This window comes from Somniosus microcephalus, unplaced genomic scaffold (genome assembly GCF_052327205.1).
Source record: "Somniosus microcephalus isolate GS21.2 unplaced genomic scaffold, FLI_Smic_1.0 unresolved_chr4, whole genome shotgun sequence".
NCBI classification, from domain to species: Eukaryota; Metazoa; Chordata; class Chondrichthyes; order Squaliformes; family Somniosidae; genus Somniosus; species Somniosus microcephalus.
In genome coordinates, this window is record NW_028225182.1 from 5,207,026 (window position 1) to 5,225,349 (window position 18,324).

General features: G+C 44.5%; 7 non-coding genes across 7 annotated transcripts; all 7 read right to left on the reverse strand.

Annotated features, from left to right (window-relative positions):
- Positions 1 to 2,564: 2,564 nt before the first annotated feature.
- trnaq-cug (transfer RNA glutamine (anticodon CUG)) lies at positions 2,565 to 2,636 on the reverse strand. The gene has a single exon. It is a non-coding gene; the product is annotated as a tRNA-Gln (tRNA).
- A 1,283-nt stretch (positions 2,637 to 3,919) lies between these two features.
- trnaq-cug (transfer RNA glutamine (anticodon CUG)) lies at positions 3,920 to 3,991 on the reverse strand. Its single transcript has one exon. It is a non-coding gene; the product is annotated as a tRNA-Gln (tRNA).
- Positions 3,992 to 5,944: 1,953 nt separating this feature from the next.
- Positions 5,945 to 6,016, reverse strand: trnaq-cug (transfer RNA glutamine (anticodon CUG)). The gene has a single exon. It is a non-coding gene; the product is annotated as a tRNA-Gln (tRNA).
- Positions 6,017 to 9,316: 3,300 nt separating this feature from the next.
- On the reverse strand, positions 9,317 to 9,388 carry trnaq-cug (transfer RNA glutamine (anticodon CUG)). The gene has a single exon. It is a non-coding gene; the product is annotated as a tRNA-Gln (tRNA).
- A 1,952-nt stretch (positions 9,389 to 11,340) lies between these two features.
- trnaq-cug (transfer RNA glutamine (anticodon CUG)) lies at positions 11,341 to 11,412 on the reverse strand. The gene has a single exon. It is a non-coding gene; the product is annotated as a tRNA-Gln (tRNA).
- A 1,283-nt stretch (positions 11,413 to 12,695) lies between these two features.
- Positions 12,696 to 12,767, reverse strand: trnaq-cug (transfer RNA glutamine (anticodon CUG)). The gene has a single exon. It is a non-coding gene; the product is annotated as a tRNA-Gln (tRNA).
- A 3,308-nt stretch (positions 12,768 to 16,075) lies between these two features.
- Positions 16,076 to 16,147, reverse strand: trnaq-cug (transfer RNA glutamine (anticodon CUG)). The gene has a single exon. It is a non-coding gene; the product is annotated as a tRNA-Gln (tRNA).
- Between the last annotated feature and the right edge of the window lie 2,177 nt (positions 16,148 to 18,324).

Consider the following 18,324-nt stretch of genomic DNA (forward strand, 5'->3'; position numbering starts at 1 on the left):
TTTGTCTCGGTCTGGTCTCATCCTTAACTTCAGCTTGCCCACTTGCCCCTCTGCTAAGCCTCGGTTCTGAGTAAATCACACAGCTGCCTTGATGGCTATCGGTTCACAAATCTCTGCTTCTTTTTCACACTGCTCATAGCAGCTTGTATTGCAGTCCTGCCAGGTAAAATGTGAATAATCTTTGCAAGGCACTGCTGTACGAAAGATAAGCAATTGTTAACTTTTTTCGAGAATACGAAGTGCAATGTCTACGTTTCAAGAAGCACTGCTTTCAATTTCAGCAAGTATGCCAGCCGAATGCAGCTTTAAAGAAAATGTTGAGCGTTCTGCTGTGCAGTCAAACGAAGCACTGGACAACACACATTTTTCTCCCCCTCTTATTTGGAACTGGGAATGAGAGGTTGAGCCTGTCATCTGATGTCGAGAACATTAAATCAACCGTCATTGATTCAGGCAGCAAACGGTCCCGTAACCGTGGTTGGTATGCAGATGCCAAGCTTGTATGTCCCAAATTTCCAGCAGCTGGGACAACAAGAATTCAGGTTCCACCGAGATTTGAATTCGGATCGCTGGATTCAGAGCCCAGAGTGCTTACCATTACACCATGGAACCTTTGCTGAATTGTTCCTAGATTCTTTTCTCAAAATCAACAACATTACCATCTCCACCATTATACTTTGTCTCGGCCTGGTCTCATCCTTAACTTCAGCTTGCCCACTTGCCCCTCTGCTAAGCTTCGGTTCTGAGCAAATCACACAGCTGCCTTGATGGCTATCGGTTCACAAATCTCAGCTTCTTTTTCACACTGCTCATGGCAGATTGCATTGCAGTCCTGCCAGGTAAAATGTGAATAATCTTTGCAAGGCACTGCTGCACGATAGATAAGCAATTGTTAACTTTTTTCGAGAATACGAAGTGCAATGTCTACGTTTCAAGAAGCACTGCTTTCAATTTTAGCAAGTATGCCAGCCGAATGCAGCTTGCAAAGAAAATGTTGAGCAATCTGCTGTGCAGTGAAATGAAGCACTGGACAATACACATCTTTCTCCCCCGCTTATTTGGAACTGGGAATGAGAGGTTGAGCCTATCATCTGGATGTTGAGAACAATACATCAACCGTCATTGATTCAGGCAGCAAACGGTCCCGTAACCGTGGTTGGTATGCAGATGCCAAGCTTGTATGTCCCAAATTTCCAGCAGCTGGGACAACAAGAATTCAGGTTCCACCAAGATTTGAACTCGGATCGCTGGACTCAAAGTCCAGAGTGGTCACCATTACAGCATGCAAGCGGCGCTGAAGAATTCATTAGAATCTTTTCTTAAAATCAACAACATTACCGTCACCACCATTATACTTTGTCTCGCTCTGGTCTCATCCTTAACTTCAGCTTGCCCACTTGCCCCTCTGCTAAGCCTCGGTTCTGAGTAAATCACACAGCTGCATTGATGGCTATCAGTTCACAAATCTCTGCTTCTTTTTCACACTGCTCATAGCAGCTTGTATTGCAGTCCTGCCAGGTAAAATGTGAATAATCTTTGCAAGGCACTGCTGTACGAAAGATAAGCAATTGTTAACTTTTTTCGAGAATACGAAGTGCAATGTCTACGTTTCAAGAAGCACTGCTTTCAATTTCAGCAAGTATGCCAGACGAATGCAGCTTAAAAGAAAATGTTGAGCATTCTGCTGTGCAGTCAAACGAAGCACTGGACAACACACATTTTTCTCCCCCTCTTATTTGGAACTGGGAATGAGAGGTTGAGCCTATCATCTGATGTCGAGAACAATAAATCAACCGTCATTGATTCAGGCAGCAAACGGTCCCGTAACCGTGGTTGACATGCAGATGCCAAGCTTGTATGTCCCAAATTTCCAGCAGCTGGGACAACAAGAGTTCAGGTTCCACCGAGATTTGAACTCGGATCGCTGGACTCAAAGTCCAGAGTGGTCACCATTACAGCATGCAACCGGCGCTGAAGAATTCATTAGAATCTTTTCTTAAAATCAACAACATTACCGTCGCCACCATTATACTTTGTCTCGCTCTGGTCTCATCCTTAACTTCAGCTTGCCCCTCTGCTGAGCCTCGGTTCCGAGTAAATCACACAGCTGCCTTGATGGCTATCGGTTCACAAATCTCTGCTTCTTTTTCACACTGCTCATAGCAGCTTGTATTGCAGTCCTGCCAGGTAAAATGTGAATAATCTTTGCAAGGCACTGCTGTACGAAAGATAAGCAATTGTTAACATTTTTCGAGAATACGAAGTGCAATGTCTACGTTTCAAGAAGCACTGCTTTCAATTTCAGCAAGTATGCCAGCCGAATGCAGCTTAAAAGAAAATGTTGAGCATTCTGCTGTGCAGTGAAACGAAGCACTGGACAACACACATTTTTCTCCCCCTCTTATTTGGAACTGGGAATGAGAGGTTGAGCCTATCATCTGATGTCGAGAACAATAAATCAACCGTCATTGATTCAGGCAGCAAACGGTCCCATAACCGTGGTTGACATGCAGATGCCAAGCTTGTATGTCCCAAATTTCCAGCAGCTGGGACAACAAGAATTCAGGTTCCACCGAGATTTGAACTCGGATCGCTGGATTCAGAGCCCAGAGTGCTTACCATTACACCATGGAACCTTTGCTGAACAATTCCCTAGATTCGTTTCTCAAAATCAACAACATTACCATCTCCACCATTATACTTTGTCTCGGCCTGGTCTCATCCTTAACTTCAGCTTGCCCACTTGCCCCTCTGCTAAGCTTCGGTTCCGAGCAAATCACACAGCTGCCTTGATGGCTATCGGTTCACAAATCTCAGCTTCTTTTTCACACTGCTCATGGCAGATTGCATTGCAGTCCTGCCAGGTAAAATGTGAATAATCTTTGCAAGGCACTGCTGCACGATAGATAAGCAATTGTTAACTTTTTTCGAGAATACGAAGTGCAATGTCTACGTTTCAAGAAGCACTGCTTTCAATTTTAGCAAGTATGCCAGCCGAATGCAGCTTGCAAAGAAAATGTTGAGCAATCTGCTGTGCAGTGAAACGAAGCACTGGACAATACACATCTTTCTCCCCCGCTTATTTGGAACTGGGAATGAGAGGTTGAGCCTATCATCTGATGTTGAGAACAATACATCAACCGTCATTGATTCAGGCAGCAAACGGTCCCGTAACCGTGGTTGGAATGCAGATGCCAAGCTTGTATGTCCCAAATTTCCAGCAGCTGGGACAACAAGAATTCAGGTTCCACCAAGATTTGAACTCGGATCGCTGGACTCAAAGTCCAGAGTGGTCACCATTACAGCATGCAACCGGCGCTGAAGAATTCATTAGAATCTTTTCTTAAAATCAACAACATTACCGTCGCCACCATTATACTTTGTCTCGCTCTGGTCTCATCCTTAACTTCAGCTTGCCCACTTGCCCCTCTGCTAAGCCTCGGTTCCGAGTAAATCACACAGCTGCATTGATGGCTATCGGTTCACAAATCTCTGCTTCTTTTTCACACTGCTCATAGCAGCTTGTATTGCAGTCCTGCCAGGTAAAATGTGAATAATCTTTGCAAGGCACTGCTGTACGAAAGATAAGCAATTGTTAACTTTTTTCGAGAATACGAAGTGCAATGTCTACGTTTCAAGAAGCACTGCTTTCAATTTCAGCAAGTATGCCAGCCGAATGCAGCTTAAAAGAAAATGTTGAGCATTCTGCTGTGCAGTCAAACGAAGCACTGGACAACACACATTTTTCTCCCCCTCTTATTTGGAACTGGGAATGAGAGGTTGAGCCTATCATCTGATGTCGAGAACAATAAATCAACCGTCATTGATTCAGGCAGCAAACGGTCCCGGAACCGTGGTTGACATGCAGATGCCAAGCTTGTATGTCCCAAATTTCCAGCAGCTGGGACAACAAGAATTCAGGTTCCACCGAGATTTGAACTCGGATCTCTGGATTCAGAGCCCAGAGTGCTTACCATTACACCATGGAACCTTTGCTGAACAATTCACTAGATTCGGTTCTCAAAATCAACAACATTACCATCTCCACCATTATACTTTGTCTCGGCCTGGTCTCATCCTTAACTTCAGCTTGCCCACTTGCCCCTCTGCTAAGCTTCGGTTCTGAGCAAATCACACAGCTGCCTTGATGGCTATCGGTTCACAAATCTCAGCTTCTTTTTCACACTGCTCATGGCAGATTGCATTGCAGTCCTGCCAGGTAAAATGTGAATAATCTTTGCAAGGCACTGCTGCACGATAGATAAGCAATTGTTAACTTTTTTTGAGAATACGAAGTGCAATGTCTACGTTTCAAGAAGCACTGCTTTCAATTTTAGCAAGTATGCCAGCCGAATGCAGCTTGCAAAGAAAATGTTGAGCAATCTGCTGTGCAGTGAAATGAAGCACTGGACAATACACATCTTTCTCCCCCGCTTATTTGGAACTGGGAATGAGAGGTTGAGCCTATCATCTGGATGTCGAGAACAATACATCAACCGTCATTGATTGAGGCAGCAAACGGTCCTGTAACCGTGGTTGGTATGCAGATGCCAAGCTTGTATGTCCCAAATTTCCAGCAGCTGGGACAACAAGAATTCAGGTTCCACCAAGATTTGAACTCGGATCGCTGGACTCAAAGTCCAGAGTGGTCACCATTACAGCATGCAAGCGGCGCTGAAGAATTCATTAGAATCTTTTCATAAAATCAACAACATTACCATCTCCACCATTATACTTTGTCTCGGCCTGGTCTCATCCTTAACTTCAGCTTGCCCACTTGCCCCTCTGCTAAGCTTCGGTTCTGAGCAAATCACACAGCTGCCTTGATGGCTATCGGTTCACAAATCTCTGCTTCTTTTTCACACTGCTCATAGCAGCTTGTATTGCAGTCCTGCCAGGTAAAATGTGAATAATCTTTGCAAGGCACTGCTGTACGAAAGATAAGCAATTGTTAACTTTTTTCGAGAATACGAAGTGCAATGTCTACGTTTCAAGAAGCACTGCTTTCAATTTCAGCAAGTATGCCAGCCGAATGCAGCTTAAAAGAAAATGTTGAGCATTCTGCTGTGCAGTCAAACGAAGCACTGGACAACACACATTTTTCTCCCCCTCTTATTTGGAACTGGGAATGAGAGGTTGAGCCTATCATCTGATGTCGAGAACAATAAATCAACCGTCATTGATTCAGGCAGCAAACGGTCCCGTAACCGTGGTTGGTATGCAGATGCCAAGCTTGTATGTCCCAAATTTCCAGCAGCTGGGACAACAAGAGTTCAGGTTCCACCGAGATTTGAACTCGGATCGCTGGACTCAAAGTCCAGAGTGGTCACCATTACAGCATGCAACCGGCGCTGAAGAATTCATTAGAATCTTTTCTTAAAATCAACAACATTACCGTCGCCACCATTATACTTTGTCTCGCTCTGGTCTCATCCTTAACTTCAGCTTGCCCCTCTGCTAAGCCTCGGTTCCGAGTAAATCACACAGCTGCCTTGATGGCTATCGGTTCACAAATCTCTGCTTCTTTTTCACACTGCTCATAGCAGCTTGTATTGCAGTCCTGCCAGGTAAAATGTGAATAATCTTTGCAAGGCACTGCTGTACGAAAGATAAGCAATTGTTAACATTTTTCGAGAATACGAAGTGCAATGTCTACGTTTCAAGAAGCACTGCTTTCAATTTCAGCAAGTATGCCAGCCGAATGCAGCTTAAAAGAAAATGTTGAGCATTCTGCTGTGCAGTGAAACGAAGCACTGGACAACACACATTTTTCTCCCCCTCTTATTTGGAACTGGGAATGAGAGGTTGAGCCTATCATCTGATGTCGAGAACAATAAATCAACCGTCATTGATTCAGGCAGCAAACGGTCCCATAACCGTGGTTGACATGCAGATGCCAAGCTTGTATGTCCCAAATTTCCAGCAGCTGGGACAACAAGAATTCAGGTTCCACCGAGATTTGAACTCGGATCGCTGGATTCAGAGCCCAGAGTGCTTACCATTACACCATGGAACCTTTGCTGAACAATTCCCTAGATTCGTTTCTCAAAATCAACAACATTACCATCTCCACCATTATACTTTGTCTCGGCCTGGTCTCATCCTTAACTTCAGCTTGCCCACTTGCCCCTCTGCTAAGCTTCGGTTCTGAGCAAATCACACAGCTGCCTTGATGGCTATCGGTTCACAAATCTCAGCTTCTTTTTCACACTGCTCATGGCAGATTGCATTGCAGTCCTGCCAGGTAAAATGTGAATAATCTTTGCAAGGCACTGCTGCGCGATAGATAAGCAATTGTTAACTTTTTTCGAGAATACGAAGTGCAATGTCTACGTTTCAAGAAGCACTGCTTTCAATTTTAGCAAGTATGCCAGCCGAATGCAGCTTGCAAAGAAAATGTTGAGCAATCTGCTGTGCAGTGAAACGAAGCACTGGACAATACACATCTTTCTCCCCCGCTTATTTGGAACTGGGAATGAGAGGTTGAGCCTATCATCTGGATGTTGAGTACAATACATCAACCGTCATTGATTGAGGCAGCAAACGGTCCCGTAACCGTGGTTGGTATGCAGATGCCAAGCTTGTATGTCCCAAATTTCCAGCAGCTGGGACAACAAGAATTCAGGTTCCACCAAGATTTGAACTCCGATCGCTGGACTCAAAGTCCAGAGTGGTCACCATTACAGCATGCAAGCGGCGCTGAAGAATTCATTAGAATCTTTTCTTAAAATCAACAACATTACCGTCACCACCATTATACTTTGTCTCGCTCTGGTCTCATCCTTAACTTCAGCTTGCCCACTTGCCCCTCTGCTAAGCCTCGGTTCTGAGTAAATCACACAGCTGCCTTGATGGCTATCGGTTCACAAATCTCTGCTTCTTTTTCACACTTCTCATAGCAGCTTGTATTGCAGTCCTGCCAGGTAAAATGTGAATAATCTTTGCAAGGCACTGCTGTACGAAAGATAAGCAATTGTTAACTTTTTTCGAGAATACGAAGTGCAATGTCTACGTTTCAAGAAGCACTGCTTTCAATTTCAGCAAGTATGCCAGCCGAATGCAGCTTAAAAGAAAATGTTGAGCATTCTGCTGTGCAGTCAAACGAAGCACTGGACAACACACATTTTTCTCCCCCTCTTATTTGGAACTGGGAATGAGAGGTTGAGCCTATCATCTGATGTCGAGAACAATAAATCAACCGTCATTGATTCAGGCAGCAAACGGTCCCGTAACCGTGGTTGGTATGCAGATGCCAAGCTTTAATGTCCCAAATTTCCAGCAGCTGGGACAACAAGAGTTCAGGTTCCACCGAGATTTGAACTCGGATCGCTGGACTCAAAGTCCAGAGTGGTCACCATTACAGCATGCAACCGGCGCTGAAGAATTCATTAGAATCTTTTCTTAAAATCAACAACATTACCGTCGCCACCATTATACTTTGTCTCGCTCTGGTCTCATCCTTAACTTCAGCTTGCCCCTCTGCTAAGCCTCGGTTCCGAGTAAATCACACAGCTGCCTTGATGGCTATCGGTTCACAAATCTCTGCTTCTTTTTCACACTGCTCATAGCAGCTTGTATTGCAGTCCTGCCAGGTAAAATGTGAATAATCTTTGCAAGGCACTGCTGTACGAAAGATAAGCAATTGTTAACTTTTTTCGAGAATACGAAGTGCAATGTCTACGTTTCAAGAAGCACTGCTTTCAATTTCAGCAAGTATGCCAGCCGAATGCAGCTTAAAAGAAAATGTTGAGCAATCTGCTGTGCAGTGAAATGAAGCACTGGACAATACACATCTTTCTCCCCCGCTTATTTGGAACTGGGAATGAGAGGTTGAGCCTATCATCTGGATGTCGAGAACAATACATCAACCGTCATTGATTGAGGCAGCAAACGGTCCTGTAACCGTGGTTGGTATGCAGATGCCAAGCTTGTATGTCCCAAATTTCCAGCAGCTGGGACAACAAGAATTCAGGTTCCACCAAGATTTGAACTCGGATCGCTGGACTCAAAGTCCAGAGTGGTCACCATTACAGCATGCAAGCGGCGCTGAAGAATTCATTAGAATCTTTTCTTAAAATCAACAACATTACCATCTCCACCATTATACTTTGTCTCGGCCTGGTCTCATCCTTAACTTCAGCTTGCCCACTTGCCCCTCTGCTAAGCTTCGGTTCTGAGCAAATCACACAGCTGCCTTGATGGCTATCGGTTCACAAATCTCTGCTTCTTTTTCACTCTGCTCATAGCAGCTTGTATTGCAGTCCTGCCAGGTAAAATGTGAATAATCTTTGCAAGGCACTGCTGTACGAAAGATAAGCAATTGTTAACTTTTTTCGAGAATACGAAGTGCAATGTCTACGTTTCAAGAAGCACTGCTTTCAATTTCAGCAAGTATGCCAGCCGAATGCAGCTTAAAAGAAAATGTTGAGCATTCTGCTGTGCAGTCAAACGAAGCACTGGACAACACACATTTTTCTCCCCCTCTTATTTGGAACTGGGAATGAGAGGTTGAGCCTATCATCTGATGTCGAGAACAATAAATCAACCGTCATTGATTCAGGCAGCAAACGGTCCCGTAACCGTGGTTGGTATGCAGATGCCAAGCTTGTATGTCCCAAATTTCCAGCAGCTGGGACAACAAGAGTTCAGGTTCCACCGAGATTTGAACTCGGATCGCTGGACTCAAAGTCCAGAGTGGTCACCATTACAGCATGCAACCAGCGCTGAAGAATTCATTAGAATCTTTTCTTAAAATCAACAACATTACCGTCGCCACCATTATACTTTGTCTCGCTCTGGTCTCATCCTTAACTTCAGCTTGCCCCTCTGCTAAGCCTCGGTTCCGAGTAAATCACACAGCTGCCTTGATGGCTATCGGTTCACAAATCTCTGCTTCTTTTTCACACTGCTCATAGCAGCTTGTATTGCAGTCCTGCCAGGTAAAATGTGAATAATCTTTGCAAGGCACTGCTGTACGAAAGATAAGCAATTGTTAACATTTTTCGAGAATACGAAGTGCAATGTCTACGTTTCAAGAAGCACTGCTTTCAATTTCAGCAAGTATGCCAGCCGAATGCAGCTTAAAAGAAAATGTTGAGCATTCTGCTGTGCAGTGAAACGAAGCACTGGACAACACACATTTTTCTCCCCCTCTTATTTGGAACTGGGAATGAGAGGTTGAGCCTATCATCTGATGTCGAGAACAATAAATCAACCGTCATTGATTCAGGCAGCAAACGGTCCCATAACCGTGGTTGACATGCAGATGCCAAGCTTGTATGTCCCAAATTTCCAGCAGCTGGGACAACAAGAATTCAGGTTCCACCGAGATTTGAACTCGGATCGCTGGATTCAGAGCCCAGAGTGCTTACCATTACACCATGGAACCTTTGCTGAACAATTCCCTAGATTCGTTTCTCAAAATCAACAACATTACCATCTCCACCATTATACTTTGTCTCGGCCTGGTCTCATCCTTAACTTCAGCTTGCCCACTTGCCCCTCTGCTAAGCTTCGGTTCTGAGCAAATCACACAGCTGCCTTGATGGCTATCGGTTCACAAATCTCAGCTTCTTTTTCACACTGCTCATGGCAGATTGCATTGCAGTCCTGCCAGGTAAAATGTGAATAATCTTTGCAAGGCACTGCTGCGCGATAGATAAGCAATTGTTAACTTTTTTCGAGAATACGAAGTGCAATGTCTACGTTTCAAGAAGCACTGCTTTCAATTTTAGCAAGTATGCCAGCCGAATGCAGCTTGCAAAGAAAATGTTGAGCAATCTGCTGTGCAGTGAAACGAAGCACTGGACAATACACATCTTTCTCCCCCGCTTATTTGGAACTGGGAATGAGAGGTTGAGCCTATCATCTGATGTTGAGAACAATACATCAACCGTCATTGATTCAGGCAGCAAACGGTCCCGTAACCGTGGTTGGTATGCAGATGCCAAGCTTGTATGTCCCAAATTTCCAGCAGCTGGGACAACAAGAATTCAGGTTCCACCAAGATTTGAACTCGGATCGCTGGACTCAAAGTCCAGAGTGGTCACCATTACAGCATGCAACCGGCGCTGAAGAATTCATTAGAATCTTTTCTTAAAATCAACAACATTACCGTCGCCACCATTATACTTTGTCTCGCTCTGGTCTCATCCTTAACTTCAGCTTGCCCACTTGCCCCTCTGCTAAGCCTCGGTTCCGAGTAAATCACACAGCTGCATTGATGGCTATCGGTTCACAAATCTCTGCTTCTTTTTCACACTGCTCATAGCAGCTTGTATTGCAGTCCTGCCAGGTAAAATGTGAATAATCTTTGCAAGGCACTGCTGTACGAAAGATAAGCAATTGTTAACTTTTTTCGAGAATACGAAGTGCAATGTCTACGTTTCAAGAAGCACTGCTTTCAATTTCAGCAAGTATGCCAGCCGAATGCAGCTTAAAAGAAAATGTTGAGCATTCTGCTGTGCAGTCAAACGAAGCACTGGACAACACACATTTTTCTCCCCCTCTTATTTGGAACTGGGAATGAGAGGTTGAGCCTATCATCTGATGTCGAGAACAATAAATCAACCGTCATTGATTCAGGCAGCAAACGGTCCCGTAACCGTGGTTGGTATGCAGATGCCAAGCTTGTATGTCCCAAATTTCCAGCAGCTGGGACAACAAGAGTTCAGGTTCCACCGAGATTTGAACTCGGATCGCTGGACTCAAAGTCCAGAGTGGTCACCATTACAGCATGCAACCGGCGCTGAAGAATTCATTAGAATCTTTTCTTAAAATCAACAACATTACCGTCGCCACCATTATACTTTGTCTCGCTCTGGTCTCATCCTTAACTTCAGCTTGCCCCTCTGCTAAGCCTCGGTTCCGAGTAAATCACACAGCTGCCTTGATGGCTATCGGTTCACAAATCTCTGCTTCTTTTTCACACTGCTCATAGCAGCTTGTATTGCAGTCCTGCCAGGTAAAATGTGAATAATCTTTGCAAGGCACTGCTGTACGAAAGATAAGCAATTGTTAACATTTTTCGAGAATACGAAGTGCAATGTCTACGTTTCAAGAAGCACTGCTTTCAATTTCAGCAAGTATGCCAGCCGAATGCAGCTTAAAAGAAAATGTTGAGCATTCTGCTGTGCAGTGAAACGAAGCACTGGACAACACACATTTTTCTCCCCCTCTTATTTGGAACTGGGAATGAGAGGTTGAGCCTATCATCTGATGTCGAGAACAATAAATCAACCGTCATTGATTCAGGCAGCAAACGGTCCCATAACCGTGGTTGACATGCAGATGCCAAGCTTGTATGTCCCAAATTTCCAGCAGCTGGGACAACAAGAATTCAGGTTCCACCGAGATTTGAACTCGGATCGCTGGATTCAGAGCCCAGAGTGCTTACCATTACACCATGGAACCTTTGCTGAACAATTCCCTAGATTCGTTTCTCAAAATCAACAACATTACCATCTCCACCATTATACTTTGTCTCGGCCTGGTCTCATCCTTAACTTCAGCTTGCCCACTTGCCCCTCTGCTAAGCTTCGGTTCTGAGCAAATCACACAGCTGCCTTGATGGCTATCGGTTCACAAATCTCAGCTTCTTTTTCACACTGCTCATGGCAGATTGCATTGCAGTCCTGCCAGGTAAAATGTGAATAATCTTTGCAAGGCACTGCTGCGCGATAGATAAGCAATTGTTAACTTTTTTCGAGAATACGAAGTGCAATGTCTACGTTTCAAGAAGCACTGCTTTCAATTTTAGCAAGTATGCCAGCCGAATGCAGCTTGCAAAGAAAATGTTGAGCAATCTGCTGTGCAGTGAAACGAAGCACTGGACAATACACATCTTTCTCCCCCGCTTATTTGGAACTGGGAATGAGAGGTTGAGCCTATCATCTGATGTTGAGAACAATACATCAACCGTCATTGATTCAGGCAGCAAACGGTCCCGTAACCGTGGTTGGTATGCAGATGCCAAGCTTGTATGTCCCAAATTTCCAGCAGCTGGGACAACAAGAATTCAGGTTCCACCAAGATTTGAACTCGGATCGCTGGACTCAAAGTCCAGAGTGGTCACCATTACAGCATGCAACCGGCGCTGAAGAATTCATTAGAATCTTTTCTTAAAATCAACAACATTACCGTCGCCACCATTATACTTTGTCTCGCTCTGGTCTCATCCTTAACTTCAGCTTGCCCACTTGCCCCTCTGCTAAGCCTCGGTTCCGAGTAAATCACACAGCTGCATTGATGGCTATCGGTTCACAAATCTCTGCTTCTTTTTCACACTGCTCATAGCAGCTTGTATTGCAGTCCTGCCAGGTAAAATGTGAATAATCTTTGCAAGGCACTGCTGTACGAAAGATAAGCAATTGTTAACTTTTTTCGAGAATACGAAGTGCAATGTCTACGTTTCAAGAAGCACTGCTTTCAATTTCAGCAAGTATGCCAGCCGAATGCAGCTTAAAAGAAAATGTTGAGCATTCTGCTGTGCAGTCAAACGAAGCACTGGACAACACACATTTTTCTCCCCCTCTTATTTGGAACTGGGAATGAGAGGTTGAGCCTATCATCTGATGTCGAGAACAATAAATCAACCGTCATTGATTCAGGCAGCAAACGGTCCCGTAACCGTGGTTGACATGCAGATGCCAAGCTTGTATGTCCCAAATTTCCAGCAGCTGGGACAACAAGAATTCAGGTTCCACCGAGATTTGAACTCGGATCGCTGGATTCAGAGCCCAGAGTGCTTACCATTACACCATGGAACCTTTGCTGAACAATTCCCTAGATTCGTTTCTCAAAATCAACAACATTACCATCTCCACCATTATACTTTGTCTCGGCCTGGTCTCATCCTTAACTTCAGCTTGCCCACTTGCCCCTATGCTAAGCTTCGGTTCTGAGCAAATCACACAGCTGCCTTGATGGCTATCGGTTCACAAATCTCAGCTTCTTTTTCACACTGCTCATGGCAGATTGCATTGCAGTCCTGCCAGGTAAAATGTGAATAATCTTTGCAAGGTACTGCTGCACGATAGATAAGCAATTGTTAACTTTTTTCGAGAATACGAAGTGCAATGTCTACGTTTCAAGAAGCACTGCTTTCAATTTTAGCAAGTATGCCAGCCGAATGCAGCTTGCAAAGAATATGTTGAGCAATCTGCTGTGCAGTGAAACGAAGCACTGGACAATACACATCTTTCTCCCCCGCTTATTTGGAACTGGGAATGAGAGGTTGAGCCTATCATCTGGATGTTGAGAACAATACATCAACCGTCATTGATTGAGGCAGCAAACGGTCCCGTAACCGTGGTTGGTATGCAGATGCCAAGCTTGTATGTCCCAAATTTCCAGCAGCTGGGACAACAAGAATTCAGGTTCCACCAAAATTTGAACTACGATCGCTGGACTCAAAGTCCAGAGTGGTCACCATTACAGCATGCAAGCGGCGCTGAAGAATTCATTAGAATCTTTTCTTAAAATCAACAACATTACCGTCACCACCATTATACTTTGTCTCGCTCTGGTCTCATCCTTAACTTCAGCTTGCCCACTTGCCCCTCTGCTAAGCCTCGGTTCTGAGTAAATCACACAGCTGCCTTGATGGCTATCGGTTCACAAATCTCTGCTTCTTTTTCACACTTCTCATAGCAGCTTGTATTGCAGTCCTGCCAGGTAAAATGTGAATAATCTTTGCAAGGCACTGCTGTACGAAAGATAAGCAATTGTTAACTTTTTTCGAGAATACGAAGTGCAATGTCTACGTTTCAAGAAGCACTGCTTTCAATTTCAGCAAGTATGCCAGCCGAATGCAGCTTAAAAGAAAATGTTGAGCATTCTGCTGTGCAGTCAAACGAAGCACTGGACAACACACATTTTTCTCCCCCTCTTATTTGGAACTGGGAATGAGAGGTTGAGCCTATCATCTGATGTCGAGAACAATAAATCAACCGTCATTGATTCAGGCAGCAAACGGTCCCGTAACCGTGGTTGGTATGCAGATGCCAAGCTTTAATGTCCCAAATTTCCAGCAGCTGGGACAACAAGAGTTCAGGTTCCACCGAGATTTGAACTCGGATCGCTGGACTCAAAGTCCAGAGTGGTCACCATTACAGCATGCAACCGGCGCTGAAGAATTCATTAGAATCTTTTCTTAAAATCAACAACATTACCGTCGCCACCATTATACTTTGTCTCGCTCTGGTCTCATCCTTAACTTCAGCTTGCCCCTCTGCTAAGCCTCGGTTCCGAGTAAATCACACAGCTGCCTTGATGGCTATCGGTTCACAAATCTCTGCTTCTTTTTCACACTGCTCATAGCAGCTTGTATTGCAGTCCTGCCAGGTAAAATGTGAATAATCTTTGCAAGGCACTGCTGTACGAAAGATAAGCAATTGTTAACATTTTTCGAGAATACGAAGTGCAATGTCTACGTTTCAAGAAGCACTGCTTTCAATTTCAGCAAGTATGCCAGCCGAATGCAGCTTAAAAGAAAATGTTGAGCATTCTGCTGTGCAGTGAAACGAAGCACTGGACAACACACATTTTTCTCCCCCTCTTATTTGGAACTGGGAATGAGAGGTTGAGCCTATCATCTGATGTCGAGAACAATAAATCAACCGTCATTGATTCAGGCAGCAAACGGTCCCGTAACCGTGGTTGACATGCAGATGCCAAGCTTGTATGTCCCAAATTTCCAGCAGCTGGGACAACAAGAATTCAGGTTCCACCGAGATTTGAACTCGGATCGCTGTATTCAGAGCCCAGAGTGCTTACCATTACACCATGGAACCTTTGCTGAACAGTTCCCTAGATTCTTTTCTCAAAATCAACAACATTAACATCTCCACCATTATACTTTGTCTCGGCCTGGTCTCATCCTTAACTTCAGCTTGCCCACTTGCCCCTCTGCTAAGCTTCGGTTCTGAGCAAATCACACAGCTGCCTTGATGGCTATCGGTTCACAAATCTCAGCTTCTTTTTCACACTGCTCATGGCAGATTGCATTGCAGTCCTGCCAGGTAAAATGTGAATAATCTTTGCAAGGCACTGCTGCACGATAGATAAGCAATTGTTAACTTTTTTCGAGAATACGAAGTGCAATGTCTACGTTTCAAGAAGCACTGCTTTCAATTTTAGCAAGTATGCCAGCCGAATGCAGCTTGCAAAGAAAATGTTGAGCAATCTGCTGTGCAGTGAAACGAAGCACTGGACAATACACATCTTTCTCCCCTGCTTATTTGGAACTGGGAAAGAGAGGTTGAGCCTATCATCTGATGTTGAGAACAATACATCAACCGTCATTGATTCAGGCAGCAAACGGTCCTGTAACCGTGGTTGGTATGCAGATGCCAAGCTTGTATGTCCCAAATTTCCAGCAGCTGGGACAACAAGAATTCAGGTTCCACCAAGATTTGAACTCGGATCGCTGGACTCAAAGTCCAGAGTGGTCACCATTACAGCATGCAACCGGCGCTGAAGAATTCATTAGAATCTTTTCTTAAAATCAACAACATTACCGTCGCCACCATTATACTTTGTCTCGCTCTGGTCTCATCCTTAACTTCAGCTTGCCCACTTGCCCCTCTGCTAAGCCTCGGTTCCGAGTAAATCACACAGCTGCATTGATGGCTATCGGTTCACAAATCTCTGCTTCTTTTTCACACTGCTCATAGCAGCTTGTATTGCAGTCCTGCCAGGTAAAATGTGAATAATCTTTGCAAGGCACTGCTGTACGAAAGATAAGCAATTGTTAACTTTTTTCGAGAATACGAAGTGCAATGTCTACGTTTCAAGAAGCACTGCTTTCAATTTCAGCAAGTATGCCAGCCGAATGCAGCTTAAAAGAAAATGTTGAGCATTCTGCTGTGCAGTCAAACGAAGCACTGGACAACACACATTTTTCTCCCCCTCTTATTTGGAACTGGGAATGAGAGGTTGAGCCTATCATCTGATGTCGAGAACAATAAATCAACCGTCATTGATTCAGGCAGCAAACGGTCCCGTAACCGTGGTTGACATGCAGATGCCAAGCTTGTATGTCCCAAATTTCCAGCAGCTGGGACAACAAGAATTCAGGTTCCACCGAGATTTGAACTCGGATCGCTGGATTCAGAGCCCAGAGTGCTTACCATTACACCATGGAACCTTTGCTGAACAGTTCCCTAGATTCTTTTCTCAAAATCAACAACATTAACATCTCCACCATTATACTTTGTCTCGGCCTGGTCTCATCCTTAACTTCAGCTTGCCCACTTGCCCCTCTGCTAAGCTTCGGTTCTGAGCAAATCACACAGCTGCCTTGATGGCTATCGGTTCACAAATCTCAGCTTCTTTTTCACACTGCTCATGGCAGATTGCATTGCAGTCCTGCCAGGTAAAATGTGAATAATCTTTGCAAGGCACTGCTGCACGATAGATAAGCAATTGTTAACTTTTTTCGAGAATACGAAGTGCAATGTCTACGTTTCAAGAAGCACTGCTTTCAATTTTAGCAAGTATGCCAGCCGAATGCAGCTTGCAAAGAAAATGTTGAGCAATCTGCTGTGCAGTGAAACGAAGCACTGGACAATACACATCTTTCTCCCCTGCTTATTTGGAACTGGGAAAGAGAGGTTGAGCCTATCATCTGATGTTGAGAACAATACATCAACCGTCATTGATTCAGGCAGCAAACGGTCCTGTAACCGTGGTTGGTATGCAGATGCCAAGCTTGTATGTCCCAAATTTCCAGCAGCTGGGACAACAAGAATTCAGGTTCCACCAAGATTTGAACTCGGATCGCTGGACTCAAAGTCCAGAGTGGTCACCATTACAGCATGCAACCGGCGCTGAAGAATTCATTAGAATCTTTTCTTAAAATCAACAACATTACCGTCACCACCATTATACTTTGTCTCGCTCTGGTCTCATCCTTAACTTCAGCTTGCCCACTTGCCCCTCTGCTAAGCCTCGGTTCCGAGTAAATCACACAGCTGCATTGATGGCTATCGGTTCACAAATCTCTGCTTCTTTTTCACACTGCTCATAGCAGCTTGTATTGCAGTCCTGCCAGGTAAAATGTGAATAATCTTTGCAAGGCACTGCTGTACGAAAGATAAGCAATTGTTAACTTTTTTCGAGAATACGAAGTGCAATGTCTACGTTTCAAGAAGCACTGCTTTCAATTTCAGCAAGTATGCCAGCCGAATGCAGCTTAAAAGAAAATGTTGAGCATTCTGCTGTGCAGTCAAACGAAGCACTGGACAACACACATTTTTCTCCCCCTCTTATTTGGAACTGGGAATGAGAGGTTGAGCCTATCATCTGATGTCGAGAACAATAAATCAACCGTCATTGATTCAGGCAGCAAACGGTCCCGTAACCGTGCTTGACATGCAGATGCCAAGCTTGTATGTCCCAAATTTCCAGCAGCTGGGACAACAAGAATTCAGGTTCCACCGAGATTTGAACTCGGATCGCTGGATTTAGAGCCCAGAGTGCTTACCATTACACCATGGAACCTTTGCTGAACAATTCCCTAGATTCGTTTCTCAAAATCAACAACATTACCATCTCCACCATTATACTTTGTCTCGGCCTGGTCTCATCCTTAACTTCAGCTTGCCCACTTGCCCCTCTGCTAAGCTTCGGTTCTGAGCAAATCACACAGCTGCCTTGATGGCTATCGGTTCACAAATCTCAGCTTCTTTTTCACACTGCTCATGGCAGATTGCATTGCAGTCCTGCCAGGTAAAATGTGAATAATCTTTGCAAGGCACTGCTGCACGATAGATAAGCAATTGTTAACTTTTTTCGAGAATACGAAGTGCAATGTCTACGTTTCAAGAAGCACTGCTTTCAATTTTAGCAAGTATGCCAGCCGAATGCAGCTTGCAAAGAAAATGTTGAGCAATCTGCTGTGCAGTGAAACGAAGCACTGGACAATACACATCTTTCTCCCCCGCTTATTTGGAACTGGGAATGAGAGGTTGAGCCTATCATCTGGATGTTGAGAACAATACATCAACCGTCATTGATTGAGGCAGCAAACGGTCCCGTAACCGTGGTTGGTATGCAGATGCCAAGCTTGTATGTCCCAAATTTCCAGCAGCTGGGACAACAAGAATTCAGGTTCCACCAAGATTTGAACTCGGATCGCTGGACTCAAAGTCCAGAGTGGTCACCATTACAGCATGCAAGCGGCGCTGAAGAATTCATTAGAATCTTTTCTTAAAATCAACAACATTACCGTCACCACCATTATACTTTGTCTCGCTCTGGTCTCATCCTTAACTTCAGCTTGCCCACTTGCCCCTCTGCTAAGCCTCGGTTCTGAGTAAATCA